We start from the raw sequence: 25447 nt of genomic DNA, 5'->3' as shown, positions 1-25447 counted from the left end.
TTGCTACCCAAAGTGCAAAGGGCATCAGTTGCTCCTCCAACCCCCCTCCCCCCGCCCAGCAGACCACGTTGTCCAGCCAGCCCCCGGGCCTCCCTGGGGTGCCCAGCACAAAAGTGCAGACACCCACCGGACCCTCAATCTCAGTTTTCGGATGTTTTTGCCACTCTAAGGACCCGCAGGCCAGCTGGGCCTTCGGGCAGGACAGAGAGCCCCGGAATCCGACGTGGAGAGCTGCGTGTACGTCCCCATCAGGAGGCGGTCCCCACCTCCGCGGCTCTCCCCTTGCGGGGAGCGGCAGCCCAGCCGGCAGCCGCAGGGCCTCAGGGAAGACACCAGGCTGGGCCCCCGCGGCACAGCGGGGGCACGTCCCCCGCACTCACGCGACTTAGGGACGGCTGCTGGAGACTGCTGCGGCCACCCTGCTGCCGGGTTTCTGGAGGGCTTCCTGGAAGCAGCGTCCACACCAAGCCCTTGGAAGGCCCAGGCGACGGAGGAGCCGGTCAGGCAGGGGCCGAGGACGGTGAGAGGCCGGGCGGGCGGGAAGGAGCATGTCAGGCAGGGGCAGAGGACGGTGACAGGCCGGGCGGGGAGGAGCCGGTCAGGCGGGGGCCCAGGACAGTGACGGGCCTGGCCGGGGAGGAGTGCGTCAGGCAGGGGCAGAGGAGACGGGGGCTGGGTAAGGGTTAGGGTGACAGTTAGGGCACAATTCACAATCGCAAAGACGTGGAAGCGACCCGAGTGCCCATCCATCCAGGAGTGCATCAATAAAATGTGGCGCGTGGACACCACGGAGTGCCATTCGGCTGTGAGGAGCAGCGGTGAGGGGGCGCCTCTCGTGTTCTCCTGGCCAGAGCTGGAACCCGTTCCAGTAAGCCAGGTAGCCCAAGAATGGACACACGAGCACCACGTGAGCGCGCTCACCAGCAAATTGGTACGAACGGATGGACGCCTAAGTGGACAGAGAGGAATCACCTTCATCGGGTGGGTGTCGGGCGGGTGGGGGGAGGGGAGGGGCATACACATCCATTAGGCATGGGGTGGGTGCGCACCGACTGGGGGATGGGCGCACTTGAAGCTCTGACCCGAGGGGGGAGGCTTGGAGAGGGCAAGGCACCCGACCTTAACATTGGTACCCCCACAATACGCTGGAACAACATGAGAGGTATATGAATAAGAACACAGGGGGGGCCGGGCGCGGTGGCTCACGCCTGTAATCCTAGCTCTCTGGGAGGCCGAGGCGGGCGGATTGCTCCAGGTCAGGAGTTCGAAACCAGCCTGAGCAAGAGCGAGACCCCGTCTCCACTAAAAATAGAGAGAAATTAATTGGCCAACTAATATATATAGAAAAACACAGCCGGGCGTGGTGGTGCATGCCTGTAGTCCCAACTACTCGGGAGGCTGAGGCAGCAGGATTGCTTGAGCCCGGAGATTGAGGTTGCTGTGAGCTAGGCTGACGCCATGGCACTCACTCTAGCCTGGGCAGCAAAACGAGACTCTGTCTCAAAAAAAAAAAAAAAAAAAAAGAACACAGGGGGGAGGGGGGCACGGGCAACACATGTCACCTGAATACTTGTACTCCCATCATCTGCTTGAAGAGAGAGAGAAAAGAAAATGCAATCCTAGAGGTAAGAGACACTTTTTAAAAATAATGAATCCGAAGGGAAAAGTAAAAGGAGGCCTGTGGAGCAGGTCTGGGTGTGACTCCGGATCCCCCAACATCAGGTGCCACCACCAAAGATTCCTGCGTGTAGCCCATAGAACCCCAAAAGCAACGGGACGAGTTCTGGTCACATACTCCCTCAAAATGACATCCTGGCCTTCTTCTGGAACTCCCTCCCCTCTCAGACTCTCAAGGTTTCCTCCAGCGTGTCGGTTCCCACAGAGCAGACCTTTGGTCTGAGACCTGACAGTCCAGATGCCACGCATGCTGCCGCGTGGCGGCGGTGTCGCAGCTTGGGACAAGAGGAGGCCCCACGGTGCGGGCTGGGGCGCCAGGCACCGCGGGCGGGCGCTGAGGGTGGGGGTGACCCCCACCCCCGGCCGCCGCCGCGCTCCCAGAAAGGGGACAGAACAAGAGGCAAAAAAAAAAAAAAAAAAAAAAAAAAAAGCAGCAGCCTGTGGCACCCGGTATTCCCAGGCGGTCTCCCATCCAAGAACTAACCAGGCCCGACCCTGCTTAGCTTCCGAGACCAGACGAGATCGGGGGCGTTCAGGGTGGTGTGGCCCTAGACGGCGGCGGAGGGCGCCCCTGCCCCGCTCGAGAAGCCGAGCCTCTCTGGGCTTCCCCGCCGCCGCCTCCCGCCCCAGGCCCCGCGCCGGGCCGGGCCGGTTGAGTTCGCCGGGACGGGGGTGATGGGCGGGGCGGGGCGGGGCGGGGCGGGGGGCTGTCTCTCTATACACACACACACACACTCACACTCACTCACACTCACACAAGATGCGCCTCCACGGCTGGACTCGCCAAGGTGGAGCCCTCCCAGCCCCCCTCGTCTCCTCGCCCGGCCTCCTTCACCTACCCGCTGCCCACCCCCAGCGCGTCGCTGCCTGCTGCTGACTGCGCACGCGCGGGACGCTCGCCCTTTGACCCTAGCCAGGGGCCGCCCTCCCCCACAACCCCTTTCAGCTGCGCCCCCCCCTCGCCCTGTGGGTGGGCTGCCGCCTATTCCCCCGGGCCAGGGCTGGGGCACAGCCAGTGTATGGGGCGTCTCTCTCTGGGGATGTGTCCCATGGGTGGGGTGGGGTGGCGTGGTTTGGGGGGCGCTGAAGAAATCAGTCCCCTCCATCTCCTACCTCTGGAAAACGCCCAAGCCCGTGGAGAACTGCCGGCACCGCTTCGTGGGGGACGGGACCCTCCTCCGTGTCCTCCTGTGGCCCAGTCCAAGGGGCCTGGGCCTGGCCGGGGCTGCATTGGACCCCGACCACCCTGGCGTGTGGACTGGCTAAAAATCGGCCATTAGATATTGGATTCCAGCTTCCTGGAGGTCATTTCACTAATGAGTGCACCGGAAAGAGTTTCCTAATCCATCTGTGAGGGTGGCAACTGAAAGAGAATTTTAAAGCTGACAGAATAGGCGAGGGAAGGCATAGGAGATTTCCACACCCAGCAAGGAAGACTTTCCCGAAATGGAAGGAAGAAACGAGCAAACAGAGACACCGGTAGCCCGCCCGGAAAAGAGTCTGCCCCCGAGAGAAAGCACCCTGACCAGGTTCACCCGTGGGTGGGTGGCGAGCTAGCGGCATTCAGAAGAGCGAGGCCCGCAGTCTGTGCGGAAGACACCTGCGCTCGGGTGTGTGTGGCGGCGCGATTCACAAGCAGCTCTAGACGTTAAACCAAGGAGAAGCCAGGGAGTTCCCAACGCCCCAGGTGTCCTCAGCCCACGACTGGCTGCTGTGGGAATGCGAAGCCCGGCTCCTTGTCTCAGAGCGGGGTTCCCAGGAGGATCAGGCTGAAGCTGGGACTTGGCCTCAAAGTGTCCCCTCGCACGGCCACGCCCTTCCCCTTCCTGCTCCTCTACTCCTGGTGCCCCTCCATCCAGGGGCCAGACCTTAAAGAGTCACCGCAAGAGAATCCTGGTCCCAAAGGAGCCTTCTGGGGGACCGGTGCTGAGAGAGGTTGTGGGCATGGCCCGCTGGGGCTCTGCCCGACCCAGGGCTGAGAGATGCCACCTCCCAGCTCTGGGTCCCTGCAGGAAGTGTTGGCAAGCACAGGGCCGGTCCTCCAAAGGCCCAGGTGCAGGGAGCCCAGGCCAAGCAGCCTGTGGAAGAAGCCACTTGCCGTGCCACCCCGGGAACAGGACTGCAGGCCCCGGCCCTTCCCACCTCCTCCTCCTCCTCCTCCTCCTCCTCCTCCCCCCCGGCCCCCCCCCACAGGGCACAGGGCTCAGAGACACCTCAGACTCTTGCTACCCAAAGTGCAAAGGGCATCAGTTGCTCCTCCAACCCCCCCGCCCAGCAGACCACGTTGTCCAGCCAGCCCCCGGGCCTCCCTGGGGTGCCCAGCACAAAAGTGCAGACACCCACCGGACCCTCAATCTCAGTTTTCGGATGTTTTTGCCACTCTAAGGACCCGCAGGCCAGCTGGGCCTTCGGGCAGGACAGAGAGCCCCGGAATCCGACGTGGAGAGCTGCGTGTACGTCCCCATCAGGAGGCGGTCCCCACCTCCGCGGCTCTCCCCTTGCGGGGAGCGGCAGCCCAGCCGGCAGCCCCAGGGCCTCAGGGAAGACACCAGGCTGGGCCCCCCCGCGGCACAGCGGGGGCACGTCCCCCGCACTCACGCGACTTATGGACGGCTGCTGGAGACTGCTGCGGCCACCCTGCTGCCGGGTTTCTGGAGGGCTTCCTGGAAGCAGCGTCCACACCAAGCCCTTGGAAGGCCCAGGCGACGGAGGAGCCGGTCAGGCAGGGGCCGAGGACGGTGAGAGGCCGGGCGGGCGGGAAGGAGCATGTCAGGCAGGGGCAGAGGACGGTGACCGGCCGGGCGGGGAGGAGCCGGTCAGGCGGGGGCCCAGGACAGTGACGGGCCTGGCCGGGGAGGAGTGCGTCAGGCAGGGGCAGAGGAGACGGGCTGGGTAAGGGTTAGGGTTACAGTTAGGGCACAATTCACAATCGCAAAGACGTGGAAGCGACCCGAGTGCCCATCCATCCAGGAGTGCATCAATAAAATGTGGCGCGTGGACACCACGGAGTGCCATTCGGCTGTGAGGAGCAGCGGTGAGGGGGCGCCTCTCGTGTTCTCCTGGCCAGAGCTGGAACCCGTTCCAGTAAGCCAAGTATCCCAAGAATGGACACACGAGCACCACGTGAGCGCGCTCACCAGCAAATTGGTACGAACGGATGGACGCCTAAGTGGACGGAGAGGAATCACCTTCATCGGGTGGGTGTCGGGCGGGTGGGGGGAGGGGAGGGGCATACACATCCATTAGGCATGGGGTGGGTGCGCACCGACTGGGGGATGGGCGCACTTGAAGCTCTGACCCGAGGGGGGAGGCTTGGAGAGGGCAAGGCACCCGACCTTAACATTGGTATCCCCACAATACGCTGGAACAACATGAGAGGTATATGAATAAGAACACAGGGGGGGGCCGGGCGCGGTGGCTCACGCCTGTAATCCTAGCTCTCTGGGAGGCCGAGGCGGGCGGATTGCTCCAGGTCAGGAGTTCGAAACCAGCCTGAGCAAGAGCGAGACCCCGTCTCTACTAAAAATAGAGAGAAATTAATTGGCCAACTAATATATATAGAAAAACACAGCCGGGCGTGGTGGTGCATGCCTGTAGTCCCAACTACTCGGGAGGCTGAGGCAGCAGGATTGCTTGAGCCCGGAGATTGAGGTTGCTGTGAGCTGGGCTGACGCCATGGCACTCACTCTAGCCTGGGCAGCAAAACGAGACTCTGTCTCAAAAAAAAAAAAAAAAAAAAAAGAACACAGGGGGGAGGGGGGCACGGGCAACACATGTCACCTGAATACTTGTACTCCCATCATCTGCTTGAAGAGAGAGAGAAAAGAAAATGCAATCTTAGAGGTAAGAGACACTTTTTAAACATAATGAATCCGAAGAGAAAAGTAAAAGGAGGCCTGTGGAGCAGGTCTGGGTGTGACTCCGGATCCCCCAACATCAGGTGCCACCACCAAAGATTCCTGCGTGTAGCCCATAGAACCCCAAAAGCAACGGGACGAGTTCTGGTCACGTACTCCCTCAAAATGACATCCTGGCCTTCTTCTGGAACTCCCTCCCCTCTCAGACTCTCAAGGTTTCCTCCAGCGTGTCGGTTCCCACAGAGCAGACCTTTGGTCTGAGACCTGACAGTCCAGATGCCACGCATGCTGCCGCGTGGCGGCGGTGTCGCGGCTTGGGACAAGAGGAGGCCCCACGGTGCGGGCTGGGGCGCCAGGCACCGCGCGGGCGCTGAGGGTGGGGGTGACCCCCACCCCGGGCCGCCGCCGCGCTCCCAGAAAGGGGACAGAACAAGAGGCAAAAAAAAAAAAAAAAAAAAAGCAGCAGCCTGTGGCACCCGGTATTCCCAGGCGGTCTCCCATCCAAGTACTAACCAGGCCCGACCCTGCTTAGCTTCCGAGACCAGACGAGATCGGGGGCGTTCAGGGTGGTGTGGCCCTAGACGGCGGCGGAGGGCGCCCCTGCCCCGCTCAAGAAGCCGAGCCTCTCTGGGCTTCCCCGCCGCCGCCTCCCGCCCCAGGCCCCGCGCCGGGCCGGGCCGGTTGAGTTCTCCGGCCGGCCGGGTCCCGCGGGCTCCCAGGGACGGGGGTGATGGGCGGGGCGGGGCGGGGGGCTGTCTCTCTATACACACACACACACACTCACACTCACTCACACTCACACAAGATGCGCCTCCACGGCTGGACTCGCCAAGGTGGAGCCCTCCCAGCCCCCCTCGTCTCCTCGCCCGGCCTCCTTCACCTACCCGCTGCCCACCCCCAGCGCGTCGCTGCCTGCCGCTGACTGCGCACGCGCGGGACGCTCGCCCTTTGACCCTAGCCAGGGGCCGCCCTCCCCCACAACCCCTTTCAGCTGCGCCCCCCCCTCGCCCTGTGGGTGGGCTGCCGCCTATTCCCCCGGGCCAGGGCTGGGGCACAGCCAGTGTATGGGGCGTCTCTCTCTGGGGATGTGTCCCATGGGTGGGGTGGGGTGGCGTGGTTTGGGGGGCGCTGAAGAAATCAGTCCCCTCCATCTCCTACCTCTGGAAAACGCCCAAGCCCGTGGAGAACTGCCGGCACCGCTTCGTGGGGGACGGGACCCTCCTCCGTGTCCTCCTGTGGCCCAGTCCAAGGGGCCTGGGCCTGGCCGGGGCTGCATTGGACCCCGACCACCCTGGCGTGTGGACTGGCTAAAAATCGGCCATTAGATATTGGATTCCAGCTTCCTGGAGGTCATTTCACTAATGAGTGCACCGGAAAGAGTTTCCTAATCCATCTGTGAGGGTGGCAACTGAAAGAGAATTTTAAAGCTGACAGAATAGGCGAGGGAAGGCATAGGAGATTTCCACACCCAGCAAGGAAGACTTTCCCGAAATGGAAGGAAGAAACGAGCAAACAGAGACACCGGTAGCCCGCCCGGAAAAGAGTCTGCCCCCGAGAGAAAGCACCCTGACCAGGTTCACCCGTGGGTGGGTGGCGAGCTAGCGGCATTCAGAAGAGCGAGGCCCGCAGTCTGTGCGGAAGACACCTGCGCTCGGGTGTGTGTGGCGGCGCGATTCACAAGCAGCTCTAGACGTTAAACCAAGGAGAAGCCAGGGAGTTCCCAACGCCCCAGGTGTCCTCAGCCCACGACTGGCTGCTGTGGGAATGCGAAGCCCGGCTCCTTGTCTCAGAGCGGGGTTCCCAGGAGGATCAGGCTGAAGCTGGGACTTGGCCTCAAAGTGTCCCCTCGCACGGCCACGCCCTTCCCCTTCCTGCTCCTCTACTCCTGGTGCCCCTCCATCCAGGGGCCAGACCTTAAAGAGTCACCGCAAGAGAATCCTGGTCCCAAAGGAGCCTTCTGGGGGACCGGTGCTGAGAGAGGTTGTGGGCATGGCCCGCTGGGGCTCTGCCCGACCCAGGGCTGAGAGATGCCACCTCCCAGCTCTGGGTCCCTGCAGGAAGTGTTGGCAAGCACAGGGCCGGTCCTCCAAAGGCCCAGGTGCAGGGAGCCCAGGCCAAGCAGCCTGTGGAAGAAGCCACTTGCCGTGCCACCCCGGGAACAGGACTGCAGGCCCCGGCCCTTCCCACCTCCTCCTCCTCCTCCTCCTCCTCCTCCTCCCCCCCGGCCCCCCCCCACAGGGCACAGGGCTCAGAGACACCTCAGACTCTTGCTACCCAAAGTGCAAAGGGCATCAGTTGCTCCTCCAACCCCCCCGCCCAGCAGACCACGTTGTCCAGCCAGCCCCCGGGCCTCCCTGGGGTGCCCAGCACAAAAGTGCAGACACCCACCGGACCCTCAATCTCAGTTTTCGGATGTTTTTGCCACTCTAAGGACCCGCAGGCCAGCTGGGCCTTCGGGCAGGACAGAGAGCCCCGGAATCCGACGTGGAGAGCTGCGTGTACGTCCCCATCAGGAGGCGGTCCCCACCTCCGCGGCTCTCCCCTTGCGGGGAGCGGCAGCCCAGCCGGCAGCCCCAGGGCCTCAGGGAAGACACCAGGCTGGGCCCCCCCGCGGCACAGCGGGGGCACGTCCCCCGCACTCACGCGACTTAGGGACGGCTGCTGGAGACTGCTGCGGCCACCCTGCTGCCGGGTTTCTGGAGGGCTTCCTGGAAGCAGCGTCCACACCAAGCCCTTGGAAGGCCCAGGCGACGGAGGAGCCGGTCAGGCAGGGGCCGAGGACGGTGAGAGGCCGGGCGGGCGGGAAGGAGCATGTCAGGCAGGGGCAGAGGACGGTGACCGGCCGGGCGGGGAGGAGCCGGTCAGGCGGGGGCCCAGGACAGTGACGGGCCTGGCCGGGGAGGAGTGCGTCAGGCAGGGGCAGAGGAGACGGGCTGGGTAAGGGGTAGGGTTACAGTTAGGGCACAATTCACAATCGCAAAGACGTGGAAGCGACCCGAGTGCCCATCCATCCAGGAGTGCATCAATAAAATGTGGCGCGTGGACACCACGGAGTGCCATTCGGCTGTGAGGAGCAGCGGTGAGAGGGCGCCTCTCGTGTTCTCCTGGCCAGAGCTGGAACCCGTTCCAGTAAGCCAAGTATCCCAAGAATGGACACACGAGCACCACGTGAGCGCGCTCACCAGCAAATTGGTACGAACGGATGGACACCTAAGTGGACGGAGAGGAATCACCTTCATCGGGTGGGTGTCGGGCGGGTGGGGGGAGGGGAGGGGCATACACATCCATTAGGCATGGGGTGGGTGCGCACCGACTGGGGGATGGGCGCACTTGAAGCTCTGACCCGAGGGGGGAGGCTTGGAGAGGGCAAGGCACCCGACCTTAACATTGGTATCCCCACAATACGCTGGAACAACATGAGAGGTATATGAATAAGAACACAGGGGGGGGCCGGGCGCGGTGGCTCACGCCTGTAATCCTAGCTCTCTGGGAGGCCGAGGCGGGCGGATTGCTCCAGGTCAGGAGTTCGAAACCAGCCTGAGCAAGAGCGAGACCCCGTCTCTACTAAAAATAGAAAGAAATTAATTGGCCAACTAATATATATAGAAAAACACAGCCGGGCGTGGTGGTGCATGCCTGTAGTCCCAACTACTCGGGAGGCTGAGGCAGCAGGATTGCTTGAGCCCGGAGATTGAGGTTGCTGTGAGCTAGGCTGACGCCATGGCACTCACTCTAGCCTGGGCAGCAAAACGAGACTCTGTCTCAAAAAAAAAAAAAAAAAAAAAGAACACAGGGGGGAGGGGGGCACGGGCAACACATGTCACCTGAATACTTGTACTCCCATCATCTGCTTGAAAAGAGAGAGAAAAGAAAATGCAATCTTAGAGGTAAGAGACACTTTTTAAACATAATGAATCCGAAGAGAAAAGTAAAAGGAGGCCTGTGGAGCAGGTCTGGGTGTGACTCCGGATCCCCCAACATCAGGTGCCACCACCAAAGATTCCTGCGTGTAGCCCATAGAACCCCAAAAGCAACGGGACGAGTTCTGGTCACGTACTCCCTCAAAATGACATCCTGGCCTTCTTCTGGAACTCCCTCCCCTCTCAGACTCTCAAGGTTTCCTCCAGCGTGTCGGTTCCCACAGAGCAGACCTTTGGTCTGAGACCTGACAGTCCAGATGCCACGCATGCTGCCGCGTGGCGGCGGTGTCGCGGCTTGGGACAAGAGGAGGCCCCACGGTGCGGGCTGGGGCGCCAGGCACCGCGCGGGCGCTGAGGGTGGGGGTGACCCCCACCCCGGGCCGCCGCCGCGCTCCCAGAAAGGGGACAGAACAAGAGGCAAAAAAAAAAAAAAAAAAAAAGCAGCAGCCTGTGGCACCCGGTATTCCCAGGCGGTCTCCCATCCAAGTACTAACCAGGCCCGACCCTGCTTAGCTTCCGAGACCAGACGAGATCGGGGGCGTTCAGGGTGGTGTGGCCCTAGACGGCGGCGGAGGGCGCCCCTGCCCCGCTCAAGAAGCCGAGCCTCTCTGGGCTTCCCCGCCGCCGCCTCCCGCCCCAGGCCCCGCGCCGGGCCGGGCCGGTTGAGTTCTCCGGCCGGCCGGGTCCCGCGGGCTCCCAGGGACGGGGGTGATGGGCGGGGCGGGGCGGGGGGCTGTCTCTCTATACACACACACACACACTCACACTCACTCACACTCACACAAGATGCGCCTCCACGGCTGGACTCGCCAAGGTGGAGCCCTCCCAGCCCCCCTCGTCTCCTCGCCCGGCCTCCTTCACCTACCCGCTGCCCACCCCCAGCGCGTCGCTGCCTGCCGCTGACTGCGCACGCGCGGGACGCTCGCCCTTTGACCCCAGCCAGGGGCCGCCCTCCCCCACAACCCCTTTCAGCTGCGCCCCCCCCCTCGCCCTGTGGGTGGGCTGCCGCCTATTCCCCCGGGCCAGGGCTGGGGCACAGCCAGTGTATGGGGCGTCTCTCTCTGGGGATGTGTCCCATGGGTGGGGTGGGGTGGCGTGGTTTGGGGGGCGCTGAAGAAATCAGTCCCCTCCATCTCCTACCTCTGGAAAACGCCCAAGCCCGTGGAGAACTGCCGGCACCGCTTCGTGGGGGCCGGGACCCTCCTCCGTGTCCTCCGGTGGCCCAGTCCAAGGGGCCTGGGCCTGGCCGGGGCTGCATTGGACCCCGACCACCCTGGCGTGTGGACTCGCTAAAAATCGGCCATTAGATATTGGATTCCAGCTTCCTGGAGGTCATTTCACTAATGAGTGCACCGGAAAGAGTTTCCTAATCCATCTGTGAGGGTGGCAACTGAAAGAGAATTTTAAAGCTGACAGAATAGGCGAGGGAAGGCATAGGAGATTTCCACACCCAGCAAGGAAGCCTTTCCCGAAATGGAAGAAAGAAACGAGCAAACAGAGACACCGGTAGCCCGCCCGGAAAAGAGTCTGCCCCTTAGAGAAAGCACCCTGACCAGGTTCACCCGTGGGTGGGTGGCGAGCTAGCGGCATTCAGAAGAGCGAGGCCCGCAGTCTGTGCGGAAGACACCTGCGCTCGGGTGTGTGTGGCGGCGCGATTCACAAGCAGCTCTAGATGTTAAACCAAGGAGAAGCCAGGGAGTTCCCAACGCCCCAGGTGTCCTCAGCCCACGACTGGCTGCTGTGGGAATGCGAAGCCCGGCTCCTTGTCTCAGAGCGGGGTTCCCAGGAGGATCAGGCTGAAGCTGGGACTTGGCCTCAAAGTGTCCCCTCGCATGGCCACCCCCTTCCCCTTCCTGCTCCTCTACTCCTGGTGCCCCTCCATCCAGGGGCCAGACCTTAAAGAGTCACCGCAAGAGAATCCTGGTCCCAAAGGAGCCTTCTGGGGGACCGGTGCTGAGAGAGGTTGTGGGCATGGCCCGCTGGGGCTCTGCCCGACCCAGGGCTGAGAGATGCCACCTCCCAGCTCTGGGTCCCTGCAGGAAGTGTTGGCAAGCACAGGGCCGGTCCTCCAAAGGCCCAGGTGCAGGGAGCCCAGGCCAAGCAGCCTGTGGAAGAAGCCACTTGCCGTGCCACCCCGGGAACAGGACTGCAGGCCCCGGCCCTTCCCACCTCCTCCTCCTCCTCCTCCTCCTCCTCCCCCCCGCCCCCCCCCCACAGGGCACAGGGCTCAGAGACACCTCAGACTCTTGCTACCCAAAGTGCAAAGGGCATCAGTTGCTCCTCCAACCCCCCTCCCCCCGCCCAGCAGACCACGTTGTCCAGCCAGCCCCCGGGCCTCCCTGGGGTGCCCAGCACAAAAGTGCAGACACCCACCGGACCCTCAATCTCAGTTTTCGGATGTTTTTGCCACTCTAAGGACCCGCAGGCCAGCTGGGCCTTCGGGCAGGACAGAGAGCCCCGGAATCCGACGTGGAGAGCTGCGTGTACGTCCCCATCAGGAGGCGGTCCCCACCTCCGCGGCTCTCCCCTTGCGGGGAGCGGCAGCCCAGCCGGCAGCCCCAGGGCCTCAGGGAAGACACCAGGCTGGGCCCCCCCGCGGCACAGCGGGGGCACGTCCCCCGCACTCACGCGACTTAGGGACGGCTGCTGGAGACTGCTGCGGCCACCCTGCTGCCGGGTTTCTGGAGGGCTTCCTGGAAGCAGCGTCCACACCAAGCCCTTGGAAGGCCCAGGCGACGGAGGAGCCGGTCAGGCAGGGGCCGAGGACGGTGAGAGGCCGGGCGGGCGGGAAGGAGCATGTCAGGCAGGGGCAGAGGACGGTGACCGGCCGGGCGGGGAGGAGCCGGTCAGGCGGGGGCCCAGGACAGTGACGGGCCTGGCCGGGGAGGAGTGCGTCAGGCAGGGGCAGAGGAGACGGGCTGGGTAAGGGTTAGGGTTACAGTTAGGGCACAATTCACAATCGCAAAGACGTGGAAGCGACCCGAGTGCCCATCCATCCAGGAGTGCATCAATAAAATGTGGCGCGTGGACACCACGGAGTGCCATTCGGCTGTGAGGAGCAGCGGTGAGAGGGCGCCTCTCGTGTTCTCCTGGCCAGAGCTGGAACCCGTTCCAGTAAGCCAAGTATCCCAAGAATGGACACACGAGCACCACGTGAGCGCGCTCACCAGCAAATTGGTACGAACGGATGGACACCTAAGTGGACGGAGAGGAATCACCTTCATCGGGTGGGTGTCGGGCGGGTGGGGGGAGGGGAGGGGCATACACATCCATTAGGCATGGGGTGGGTGCGCACCGACTGGGGGATGGGCGCACTTGAAGCTCTGACCCGAGGGGGGAGGCTTGGAGAGGGCAAGGCACCCGACCTTAACATTGGTATCCCCACAATACGCTGGAACAACATGAGAGGTATATGAATAAGAACACAGGGGGGGGCCGGGCGCGGTGGCTCACGCCTGTAATCCTAGCTCTCTGGGAGGCCGAGGCGGGCGGATTGCTCCAGGTCAGGAGTTCGAAACCAGCCTGAGCAAGAGCGAGACCCCGTCTCTACTAAAAATAGAAAGAAATTAATTGGCCAACTAATATATATAGAAAAACACAGCCGGGCGTGGTGGTGCATGCCTGTAGTCCCAACTACTCGGGAGGCTGAGGCAGCAGGATTGCTTGAGCCCGGAGATTGAGGTTGCTGTGAGCTAGGCTGACGCCATGGCACTCACTCTAGCCTGGGCAGCAAAACGAGACTCTGTCTCAAAAAAAAAAAAAAAAAAAAAAGAACACAGGGGGGAGGGGGGCACGGGCAACACATGTCACCTGAATACTTGTACTCCCATCATCTGCTTGAAAAGAGAGAGAAAAGAAAATGCAATCTTAGAGGTAAGAGACACTTTTTAAACATAATGAATCCGAAGAGAAAAGTAAAAGGAGGCCTGTGGAGCAGGTCTGGGTGTGACTCCGGATCCCCCAACATCAGGTGCCACCACCAAAGATTCCTGCGTGTAGCCCATAGAACCCCAAAAGCAACGGGACGAGTTCTGGTCACATACTCCCTCAAATTGACATCCTGGCCTTCTTCTGGAACTCCCTCCCCTCTCAGACTCTCAAGGTTTCCTCCAGCGTGTCGGTTCCCACAGAGCAGACCTTTGGTCTGAGACCTGACAGTCCAGATGCCACGCATGCTGCCGCGTGGCGGCGGTGTCGCGGCTTGGGACAAGAGGAGGCCCCACGGTGCGGGCTGGGGCGCCAGGCACCGCGGACGGGCGCTGAGGGTGGGGGTGACCCCCACCCCCGGCCGCCGCCGCGCTCCCAGAAAGGGGACAGAACAAGAGGCAAAAAAAAAAAAAAAAAAAAAAAAAAAGCAGCAGCCTGTGGCACCCGGTATTCCCAGGCGGTCTCCCATCCAAGAACTAACCAGGCCCGACCCTGCTTAGCTTCCGAGACCAGACGAGATCGGGGGCGTTCAGGGTGGTGTGGCCCTAGACGGCGGCGGAGGGCGCCCCTGCCCCGCTCGAGAAGCCGAGCCTCTCTGGGCTTCCCCGCCGCCGCCTCCCGCCCCAGGCCCCGCGCCGGGCCGGGCCGGTTGAGTTCGCCGGGACGGGGGTGATGGGCGGGGCGGGGCGGGGCGGGGGGCTGTCTCTCTATACACACACACACACACTCACACTCACTCACACTCACACAAGATGCGCCTCCACGGCTGGACTCGCCAAGGTGGAGCCCTCCCAGCCCCCCTCGTCTCCTCGCCCGGCCTCCTTCACCTACCCGCTGCCCACCCCCAGCGCGTCGCTGCCTGCTGCTGACTGCGCACGCGCGGGACGCTCGCCCTTTGACCCTAGCCAGGGGCCGCCCTCCCCCACAACCCCTTTCAGCTGCGCCCCCCCCTCGCCCTGTGGGTGGGCTGCCGCCTATTCCCCCGGGCCAGGGCTGGGGCACAGCCAGTGTATGGGGCGTCTCTCTCTGGGGATGTGTCCCATGGGTGGGGTGGGGTGGCGTGGTTTGGGGGGCGCTGAAGAAATCAGTCCCCTCCATCTCCTACCTCTGGAAAACGCCCAAGCCCGTGGAGAACTGCCGGCACCGCTTCGTGGGGGACGGGACCCTCCTCCGTGTCCTCCTGTGGCCCAGTCCAAGGGGCCTGGGCCTGGCCGGGGCTGCATTGGACCCCGACCACCCTGGCGTGTGGACTGGCTAAAAATCGGCCATTAGATATTGGATTCCAGCTTCCTGGAGGTCATTTCACTAATGAGTGCACCGGAAAGAGTTTCCTAATCCATCTGTGAGGGTGGCAACTGAAAGAGAATTTTAAAGCTGACAGAATAGGCGAGGGAAGGCATAGGAGATTTCCACACCCAGCAAGGAAGACTTTCCCGAAATGGAAGGAAGAAACGAGCAAACAGAGACACCGGTAGCCCGCCCGGAAAAGAGTCTGCCCCCGAGAGAAAGCACCCTGACCAGGTTCACCCGTGGGTGGGTGGCGAGCTAGCGGCATTCAGAAGAGCGAGGCCCGCAGTCTGTGCGGAAGACACCTGCGCTCGGGTGTGTGTGGCGGCGCGATTCACAAGCAGCTCTAGACGTTAAACCAAGGAGAAGCCAGGGAGTTCCCAACGCCCCAGGTGTCCTCAGCCCACGACTGGCTGCTGTGGGAATGCGAAGCCCGGCTCCTTGTCTCAGAGCGGGGTTCCCAGGAGGATCAGGCTGAAGCTGGGACTTGGCCTCAAAGTGTCCCCTCGCATGGCCACCCCCTTCCCCTTCCTGCTCCTCTACTCCTGGTGCCCCTCCATCCAGGGGCCAGACCTTAAAGAGTCACCGCAAGAGAATCCTGGTCCCAAAGGAGCCTTCTGGGGGACCGGTGCTGAGAGAGGTTGTGGGCATGGCCCGCTGGGGCTCTGCCCGACCCAGGGCTGAGAGATGCCACCTCCCAGCTCTGGGTCCCTGCAGGAAGTGTTGGCAAGCACAGGGCCGGTCCTCCAAAGGCCCAGGTGCAGGGAGCCCAGGCCAAGCAGCCTGTGGAAGAAGCCACTTGCCGTGCCACCCCGGGAACAGGACTGCAGGCCCCGGCCCTTCCCACCTCCTCCTCCTCCTCCTCCTCCTCCTCCTCCCCCCCGGCCCCCCCCCACAGGGCACAGGGCTCAGAGACACCTCAGACTCTTGCTACCCAAAGTGCAAAGGGCATCAGTTGCTCCTCCAACCCCCCCGCCCAGCAGACCACGTTGTCCAGCCAGCCCCCGGGCCTCCCTGGGGTGCCCAGCACAAAAGTGCAGACACCCACCGGACCCTCAATCTCAGTTTTCGGATGTTTTTGCCACTCTAAGGACCCGCAGGCCAGCTGGGCCTTCGGGCAGGACAGAGAGCCCCGGAATCCGACGTGGAGAGCTGCGTGTACGTCCCCATCAGGAGGCGGTCCCCACCTCCGCGGCTCTCCCCTTGCGGGGAGCGGCAGCCCAGCCGGCAGCCGCAGGGCCTCAGGGAAGACACCAGGCTGGGCCCCCGCGGCACAGCGGGGGCACGTCCCCCGCACTCACGCGACTTAGGGACGGCTGCTGGAGACTGCTGCGGCCACCCTGCTGCCGGGTTTCTGGAGGGCTTCCTGGAAGCAGCGTCCACACCAAGCCCTTGGAAGGCCCAGGCGACGGAGGAGCCGGTCAGGCAGGGACCGAGGACGGTGAGAGGCCGGGCGGGCGGGAAGGAGCATGTCAGGCAGGGGCAGAGGACGGTGACCGGCCGGGCGGGGAGGAGCCGGTCAGGCGGGGGCCCAGGACAGTGACGGGCCTGGCCGGGGAGGAGTGCGTCAGGCAGGGGCAGAGGAGACGGGCTGGGTAAGGGTTAGGGTGACAGTTAGGGCACAATTCACAATCGCAAAGACGTGGAAGCGACCCGAGTGCCCATCCATCCAGGAGTGCATCAATAAAATGTGGCGCGTGGACACCACGGAGTGCCATTCGGCTGTGAGGAGCAGCGGTGAGAGGGCGCCTCTCGTGTTCTCCTGGCCAGAGCTGGAACCCGTTCCAGTAAGCCAAGTATCCCAAGAATGGACACACGAGCACCACGTGAGCGCGCTCACCAGCAAATTGGTACGAACGGATGGACACCTAAGTGGACGGAGAGGAATCACCTTCATCGGGTGGGTGTCGGGCGGGTGGGGGGAGGGGAGGGGCATACACATCCATTAGGCATGGGGTGGGTGCGCACCGACTGGGGGATGGGCGCACTTGAAGCTCTGACCCGAGGGGGGAGGCTTGGAGAGGGCAAGGCACCCGACCTTAACATTGGTACCCCCACAATACGCTGGAACAACATGAGAGGTATATGAATAAGAACACAGGGGGGGCCGGGCGCGGTGGCTCACGCCTGTAATCCTAGCTCTCTGGGAGGCCGAGGCGGGCGGATTGCTCCAGGTCAGGAGTTCGAAACCAGCCTGAGCAAGAGCGAGACCCCGTCTCTACTAAAAATAGAAAGAAATTAATTGGCCAACTAATATATATAGAAAAACACAGCCGGGCGTGGTGGTGCATGCCTGTAGTCCCAACTACTCGGGAGGCTGAGGCAGCAGGATTGCTTGAGCCCGGAGATTGAGGTTGCTGTGAGCTAGGCTGACGCCATGGCACTCACTCTAGCCTGGGCAGCAAAACGAGACTCTGTCTCAAAAAAAAAAAAAAAAAAAAAAGAACACAGGGGGGAGGGGGGCACGGGCAACACATGTCACCTGAATACTTGTACTCCCATCATCTGCTTGAAAAGAGAGAGAAAAGAAAATGCAATCTTAGAGGTAAGAGACACTTTTTAAACATAATGAATCCGAAGAGAAAAGTAAAAGGAGGCCTGTGGAGCAGGTCTGGGTGTGACTCCGGATCCCCCAACATCAGGTGCCACCACCAAAGATTCCTGCGTGTAGCCCATAGAACCCCAAAAGCAACGGGACGAGTTCTGGTCACGTACTCCCTCAAAATGACATCCTGGCCTTCTTCTGGAACTCCCTCCCCTCTCAGACTCTCAAGGTTTCCTCCAGCGTGTCGGTTCCCACAGAGCAGACCTTTGGTCTGAGACCTGACAGTCCAGATGCCACGCATGCTGCCGCGTGGCGGCGGTGTCGCGGCTTGGGACAAGAGGAGGCCCCACGGTGCGGGCTGGGGCGCCAGGCACCGCGCGGGCGCTGAGGGTGGGGGTGACCCCCACCCCGGGCCGCCGCCGCGCTCCCAGAAAGGGGACAGAACAAGAGGCAAAAAAAAAAAAAAAAAAAAAGCAGCAGCCTGTGGCACCCGGTATTCCCAGGCGGTCTCCCATCCAAGTACTAACCAGGCCCGACCCTGCTTAGCTTCCGAGACCAGACGAGATCGGGGGCGTTCAGGGTGGTGTGGCCCTAGACGGCGGCGGAGGGCGCCCCTGCCCCGCTCAAGAAGCCGAGCCTCTCTGGGCTTCCCCGCCGCCGCCTCCCGCCCCAGGCCCCGCGCCGGGCCGGGCCGGTTGAGTTCTCCGGCCGGCCGGGTCCCGCGGGCTCCCAGGGACGGGGGTGATGGGCGGGGCGGGGCGGGGGGCTGTCTCTCTATACACACACACACACACTCACACTCACTCACACTCACACAAGATGCGCCTCCACGGCTGGACTCGCCAAGGTGGAGCCCTCCCAGCCCCCCTCGTCTCCTCGCCCGGCCTCCTTCACCTACCCGCTGCCCACCCCCAGCGCGTCGCTGCCTGCCGCTGACTGCGCACGCGCGGGACGCTCGCCCTTTGACCCCAGCCAGGGGCCGCCCTCCCCCACAACCCCTTTCAGCTGCGCCCCCCCCCCTCGCCCTGTGGGTGGGCTGCCGCCTATTCCCCCGGGCCAGGGCTGGGGCACAGCCAGTGTATGGGGCGTCTCTCTCTGGGGATGTGTCCCATGGGTGGGGTGGGGTGGCGTGGTTTGGGGGGCGCTGAAGAAATCAGTCCCCTCCATCTCCTACCTCTGGAAAACGCCCAAGCCCGTGGAGAACTGCCGGCACCGCTTCGTGGGGGCCGGGACCCTCCTCCGTGTCCTCCGGTGGCCCAGTCCAAGGGGCCTGGGCCTGGCCGGGGCTGCATTGGACCCCGACCACCCTGGCGTGTGGACTCGCTAAAAATCGGCCATTAGATATTGGATTCCAGCTTCCTGGAGGTCATTTCACTAATGAGTGCACCGGAAAGAGTTTCCTAATCCATCTGTGAGGGTGGCAACTGAAAGAGAATTTTAAAGCTGACAGAATAGGCGAGGGAAGGCATAGGAGATTTCCACACCCAGCAAGGAAGCCTTTCCCGAAATGGAAGAAAGAAACGAGCAAACAGAGACACCGGTAGCCCGCCCGGAAAAGAGTCTGCCCCTTAGAGAAAGCACCCTGACCAGGTTCACCCGTGGGTGGGTGGCGAGCTAGCGGCATTCAGAAGAGCGAGGCCCGCAGTCTGTGCGGAAGACACCTGCGCTCGGGTGTGTGTGGCGGCGCGATTCACAAGCAGCTCTAGATGTTAAACCAAGGAGAAGCCAGGGAGTTCCCAACGCCCCAGGTGTCCTCAGCCCACGACTGGCTGCTGTGGGAATGCGAAGCCCGGCTCCTTGTCTCAGAGCGGGGTTCCCAGGAGGATCAGGCTGAAGCTGGGACTTGGCCTCAAAGTGTCCCCTCGCATGGCCACCCCCTTCCCCTTCCTGCTCCTCTACTCCTGGTGCCCCTCCATCCAGGGGCCAGACCTTAAAGAGTCACCGCAAGAGAATCCTGGTCCCAAAGGAGCCTTCTGGGGGACCGGTGCTGAGAGAGGTTGTGGGCATGGCCCGCTGGGGCTCTGCCCGACCCAGGGCTGAGAGATGCCACCTCCCAGCTCTGGGTCCCTGCAGGAAGTGTTGGCAAGCACAGGGCCGGTCCTCCAAAGGCCCAGGTGCAGGGAGCCCAGGCCAAGCAGCCTGTGGAAGAAGCCACTTGCCGTGCCACCCCGGGAACAGGACTGCAGGCCCCGGCCCTTCCCACCTCCTCCTCCTCCTCCTCCTCCTCCTCCCCCCCGCCCCCCCCCCACAGGGCACAGGGCTCAGAGACACCTCAGACTCTTGCTACCCAAAGTGCAAAGGGCATCAGTTGCTCCTCCAACCCCCCTCCCCCCGCCCAGCAGACCACGTTGTCCAGCCAGCCCCCGGGCCTCCCTGGGGTGCCCAGCACAAAAGTGCAGACACCCACCGGACCCTCAATCTCAGTTTTCGGATGTTTTTGCCACTCTAAGGACCCGCAGGCCAGCTGGGCCTTCGGGCAGGACAGAGAGCCCCGGAATCCGACGTGGAGAGCTGCGTGTACGTCCCCATCAGGAGGCGGTCCCCACCTCCGCGGCTCTCCCCTTGCGGGGAGCGGCAGCCCAGCCGGCAGCCCCAGGGCCTCAGGGAAGACACCAGGCTGGGCCCCCCCGCGGCACAGCGGGGGCACGTCCCCCGCACTCACGCGACTTAGGGACGGCTGCTGGAGACTGCTGCGGCCACCCTGCTGCCGGGTTTCTGGAGGGCTTCCTGGAAGCAGCGTCCACACCAAGCCCTTGGAAGGCCCAGGCGACGGAGGAGCCGGTCAGGCAGGGGCCGAGGACGGTGAGAGGCCGGGCGGGCGGGAAGGAGCATGTCAGGCAGGGGCAGAGGACGGTGACCGGCCGGGCGGGGAGGAGCCGGTCAGGCGGGGGCCCAGGACAGTGACGGGCCTGGCCGGGGAGGAGTGCGTCAGGCAGGGGCAGAGGAGACGGGCTGGGTAAGGGTTAGGGTGACAGTTAGGGCACAATTCACAATCGCAAAGACGTGGAAGCGACCCGAGTGCCCATCCATCCAGGAGTGCATCAATAAAATGTGGCGCGTGGACACCACGGAGTGCCATTCGGCTGTGAGGAGCAGCGGTGAGAGGGCGCCTCTCGTGTTCTCCTGGCCAGAGCTGGAACCCGTTCCAGTAAGCCAAGTATCCCAAGAATGGACACACGAGCACCACGTGAGCCCGCTCACCAGCAAATTGGTACGAACGGATGGACACCTAAGTGGACGGAGAGGAATCACCTTCATCGGGTGGGTGTCGGGCGGGTGGGGGGAGGGGAGGGGCATACACATCCATTAGGCATGGGGTGGGTGCGCACCGACTGGGGGATGGGCGCACTTGAAGCTCTGACCCGAGGGGGGAGGCTTGGAGAGGGCAAGGCACCCGACCTTAACATTGGTATCCCCACAATACGCTGGAACAACATGAGAGGTATATGAATAAGAACACAGGGGGGGGCCGGGCGCGGTGGCTCACGCCTGTAATCCTAGCTCTCTGGGAGGCCGAGGCGGGCGGATTGCTCCAGGTCAGGAGTTCGAAACCAGCCTGAGCAAGAGCGAGACCCCGTCTCTACTAAAAATAGAAAGAAATTAATTGGCCAACTAATATATATAGAAAAACACAGCCGGGCGTGGTGGTGCATGCCTGTAGTCCCAACTACTCGGGAGGCTGAGGCAGCAGGATTGCTTGAGCCCGGAGATTGAGGTTGCTGTGAGCTAGGCTGACGCCATGGCACTCACTCTAGCCTGGGCAGCAAAACGAGACTCTGTCTCAAAAAAAAAAAAAAAAAAAAGAACACAGGGGGGAGGGGGGCACGGGCAACACATGTCACCTGAATACTTGTACTCCCATCATCTGCTTGAAAAGAGAGAGAAAAGAAAATGCAATCTTAGAGGTAAGAGACACTTTTTAAACATAATGAATCCGAAGAGAAAAGTAAAAGGAGGCCTGTGGAGCAGGTCTCGGTGTGACTCCGGATCCCCCAACATCAGGTGCCACCACCAAAGATTCCTGCGTGTAGCCCATAGAACCCCAAAAGCAACGGGACGAGTTCTGGTCACGTACTCCCTCAAAATGACATCCTGGCCTTCTTCTGGAACTCCCTCCCCTCTCAGACTCTCAAGGTTTCCTCCAGCGTGTCGGTTCCCACAGAGCAGACCTTTGGTCTGAGACCTGACAGTCCAGATGCCACGCATGCTGCCGCGTGGCGGCGGTGTCGCGGCTTGGGACAAGAGGAGGCCCCACGGTGCGGGCTGGGGCGCCAGGCACCGCGCGGGCGCTGAGGGTGGGGGTGACCCCCACCCCGGGCCGCCGCCGCGCTCCCAGAAAGGGGACAGAACAAGAGGCAAAAAAAAAAAAAAAAAAAAAGCAGCAGCCTGTGGCACCCGGTATTCCCAGGCGGTCTCCCATCCAAGTACTAACCAGGCCCGACCCTGCTTAGCTTCCGAGACCAGACGAGATCGGGGGCGTTCAGGGTGGTGTGGCCCTAGACGGCGGCGGAGGGCGCCCCTGCCCCGCTCAAGAAGCCGAGCCTCTCTGGGCTTCCCCGCCGCCGCCTCCCGCCCCAGGCCCCGCGCCGGGCCGGGCCGGTTGAGTTCTCCGGCCGGCCGGGTCCCGCGGGCTCCCAGGGACGGGGGTGATGGGCGGGGCGGGGCGGGGGGCTGTCTCTCTATACACACACACACACACTCACACTCACTCACACTCACACAAGATGCGCCTCCACGGCTGGACTCGCCAAGGTGGAGCCCTCCCAGCCCCCCTCGTCTCCTCGCCCGGCCTCCTTCACCTACCCGCTGCCCACCCCCAGCGCGTCGCTGCCTGCCGCTGACTGCGCACGCGCGGGACGCTCGCCCTTTGACCCCAGCCAGGGGCCGCCCTCCCCCACAACCCCTTTCAGCTGCGCCCCCCCCCTCGCCCTGTGGGTGGGCTGCCGCCTATTCCCCCGGGCCAGGGCTGGGGCACAGCCAGTGTATGGGGCGTCTCTCTCTGGGGATGTGTCCCATGGGTGGGGTGGGGTGGCGTGGTTTGGGGGGCGCTGAAGAAATCAGTCCCCTCCATCTCCTACCTCTGGAAAACGCCCAAGCCCGTGGAGAACTGCCGGCACCGCTTCGTGGGGGCCGGGACCCTCCTCCGTGTCCTCCGGTGGCCCAGTCCAAGGGGCCTGGGCCTGGCCGGGGCTGCATTGGACCCCGACCACCCTGGCGTGTGGACTCGCTAAAAATCGGCCATTAGATATTGGATTCCAGCTTCCTGGAGGTCATTTCACTAATGAGTGCACCGGAAAGAGTTTCCTAATCCATCTGTGAGGGTGGCAACTGAAAGAGAATTTTAAAGCTGACAGAATAGGCGAGGGAAGGCATAGGAGATTTCCACACCCAGCAAGGAAGCCTTTCCCGAAATGGAAGAAAGAAACGAGCAAACAGAGACACCGGTAGCCCGCCCGGAAAAGAGTCTGCCCCTTAGAGAAAGCACCCTGACCAGGTTCACCCGTGGGTGGGTGGCGAGCTAGCGGCATTCAGAAGAGCGAGGCCCGCAGTCTGTGCGGAAGACACCTGCGCTCGGGTGTGTGTGGCGGCGCGATTCACAAGCAGCTCTAGATGTTAAACCAAGGAGAAGCCAGGGAGTTCCCAACGCCCCAGGTGTCCTCAGCCCACGACTGGCTGCTGTGGGAATGCGAAGCCCGGCTCCTTGTCTCAGAGCGGGGTTCCCAGGAGGATCAGGCTGAAGCTGGGACTTGGCCTCAAAGTGTCCCCTCGCATGGCCACCCCCTTCCCCTTCCTGCTCCTCTACTCCTGGTGCCCCTCCATCCAGGGGCCAGACCTTAAAGAGTCACCGCAAGAGAATCCTGGTCCCAAAGGAGCCTTCTGGGGGACCGGTGCTGAGAGAGGTTGTGGGCATGGCCCGCTGGGGCTCTGCCCGACCCAGGGCTGAGAGATGCCACCTCCCAGCTCTGGGTCCCTGCAGGAAGTGTTGGCAAGCACAGGGCCGGTCCTCCAAAGGCCCAGGTGCAGGGAGCCCAGGCCAAGCAGCCTGTGGAAGAAGCCACTTGCCGTGCCACCCCGGGAACAGGACTGCAGGCCCCGGCCCTTCCCACCTCCTCCTCCTCCTCCTCCTCCTCCTCCCCCCCGCCCCCCCCCCACAGGGCACAGGGCTCAGAGACACCTCAGACTCTTGCTACCCAAAGTGCAAAGGGCATCAGTTGCTCCTCCAACCCCCCTCCCCCCGCCCAGCAGACCACGTTGTCCAGCCAGCCCCCGGGCCTCCCTGGGGTGCCCAGCACAAAAGTGCAGACACCCACCGGACCCTCAATCTCAGTTTTCGGATGTTTTTGCCACTCTAAGGACCCGCAGGCCAGCTGGGCCTTCGGGCAGGACAGAGAGCCCCGGAATCCGACGTGGAGAGCTGCGTGTACGTCCCCATCAGGAGGCGGTCCCCACCTCCGCGGCTCTCCCCTTGCGGGGAGCGGCAGCCCAGCCGGCAGCCGCAGGGCCTCAGGGAAGACACCAGGCTGGGCCCCCGCGGCACAGCGGGGGCACGTCCCCCGCACTCACGCGACTTAGGGACGGCTGCTGGAGACTGCTGCGGCCACCCTGCTGCCGGGTTTCTGGAGGGCTTCCTGGAAGCAGCGTCCACACCAAGCCCTTGGAAGGCCCAGGCGACGGAGGAGCCGGTCAGGCAGGGGCCGAGGACGGTGAGAGGCCGGGCGGGCGGGAAGGAGCATGTCAGGCAGGGGCAGAGGACGGTGACAGGCCGGGCGGGGAGGAGCCGGTCAGGCGGGGGCCCAGGACAGTGACGGGCCTGGCCGGGGAGGAGTGCGTCAGGCAGGGGCAGAGGAGACGGGGGCTGGGTAAGGGTTAGGGTGACAGTTAGGGCACAATTCACAATCGCAAAGACGTGGAAGCGACCCGAGTGCCCATCCATCCAGGAGTGCATCAATAAAATGTGGCGCGTGGACACCACGGAGTGCCATTCGGCTGTGAGGAGCAGCGGTGAGGGGGCGCCTCTCGTGTTCTCCTGGCCAGAGCTGGAACCCGTTCCAGTAAGCCAGGTAGCCCAAGAATGGACACACGAGCACCACGTGAGCGCGCTCACCAGCAAATTGGTACGAACGGATGGACGCCTAAGTGGACAGAGAGGAATCACCTTCATCGGGTGGGTGTCGGGCGGGTGGGGGGAGGGGAGGGGCATACACATCCATTAGGCATGGGGTGGGTGCGCACCGACTGGGGGATGGGCGCACTTGAAGCTCTGACCCGAGGGGGGAGGCTTGGAGAGGGCAAGGCACCCGACCTTAACATTGGTACCCCCACAATACGCTGGAACAACATGAGAGGTATATGAATAAGAACACAGGGGGGGCCGGGCGCGGTGGCTCACGCCTGTAATCCTAGCTCTCTGGGAGGCCGAGGCGGGCGGATTGCTCCAGGTCAGGAGTTCGAAACCAGCCTGAGCAAGAGCGAGACCCCGTCTCCACTAAAAATAGAGAGAAATTAATTGGCCAACTAATATATATAGAAAAACACAGCCGGGCGTGGTGGTGCATGCCTGTAGTCCCAACTACTCGGGAGGCTGAGGCAGCAGGATTGCTTGAGCCCGGAGATTGAGGTTGCTGTGAGCTAGGCTGACGCCATGGCACTCACTCTAGCCTGGGCAGCAAAACGAGACTCTGTCTCAAAAAAAAAAAAAAAAAAAAAGAACACAGGGGGGAGGGGGGCACGGGCAACACATGTCACCTGAATACTTGTACTCCCATCATCTGCTTGAAGAGAGAGAGAAAAGAAAATGCAATCCTAGAGGTAAGAGACACTTTTTAAAAATAATGAATCCGAAGAGAAAAGTAAAAGGAGGCCTGTGGAGCAGGTCTGGGTGTGACTCCGGATCCCCCAACATCAGGTGCCACCACCAAAGATTCCTGCGTGTAGCCCATAGAACCCCAAAAGCAACGGGACGAGTTCTGGTCACATACTCCCTCAAAATGACATCCTGGCCTTCTTCTGGAACTCCCTCCCCTCTCAGACTCTCAAGGTTTCCTCCAGCGTGTCGGTTCCCACAGAGCAGACCTTTGGTCTGAGACCTGACAGTCCAGATGCCACGCATGCTGCCGCGTGGCGGCGGTGTCTCAGCTTGGGACAAGAGGAGGCCCCACGGTGCGGGCTGGGGCGCCAGGCACCGCGGGCGGGCGCTGAGGGTGGGGGTGACCCCCACCCCCGGCCGCCGCCGC

The 25447-nt window shown here is 62.7% G+C and overlaps 4 non-coding genes and 2 pseudogenes across 4 annotated transcripts; all 6 read right to left on the bottom strand.

The window, feature by feature from the left end:
* Positions 1–2112: 2112 nt before the first annotated feature.
* On the bottom strand, positions 2113–2231 carry LOC142872606 (uncharacterized; annotated as a pseudogene).
* A 3767-nt stretch (positions 2232–5998) lies between these two features.
* Positions 5999–6117, bottom strand: LOC142872568 (5S ribosomal RNA). Its single transcript, XR_012920825.1, has one exon. It is a non-coding gene; the product is annotated as a 5S ribosomal RNA (ribosomal RNA).
* A 3782-nt stretch (positions 6118–9899) lies between these two features.
* LOC142872566 (5S ribosomal RNA) lies at positions 9900–10018 on the bottom strand. Its single transcript, XR_012920823.1, has one exon. It is a non-coding gene; the product is annotated as a 5S ribosomal RNA (ribosomal RNA).
* Positions 10019–13813: 3795 nt separating this feature from the next.
* LOC142872605 (uncharacterized) lies at positions 13814–13932 on the bottom strand (annotated as a pseudogene).
* Positions 13933–17691: 3759 nt separating this feature from the next.
* Positions 17692–17810, bottom strand: LOC142872565 (5S ribosomal RNA). Its single transcript, XR_012920822.1, has one exon. It is a non-coding gene; the product is annotated as a 5S ribosomal RNA (ribosomal RNA).
* A 3786-nt stretch (positions 17811–21596) lies between these two features.
* On the bottom strand, positions 21597–21715 carry LOC142872564 (5S ribosomal RNA). Its single transcript, XR_012920821.1, has one exon. It is a non-coding gene; the product is annotated as a 5S ribosomal RNA (ribosomal RNA).
* Between the last annotated feature and the right edge of the window lie 3732 nt (positions 21716–25447).

This window comes from Microcebus murinus, chromosome 8 (assembly GCF_040939455.1).
Source record: "Microcebus murinus isolate Inina chromosome 8, M.murinus_Inina_mat1.0, whole genome shotgun sequence".
NCBI lineage: Eukaryota > Metazoa > Chordata > Mammalia > Primates > Cheirogaleidae > Microcebus > Microcebus murinus.
The sequence above is the reverse complement of the archived record's forward strand: the minus strand, read 5'-3'. Positions and strand labels throughout refer to the sequence as shown.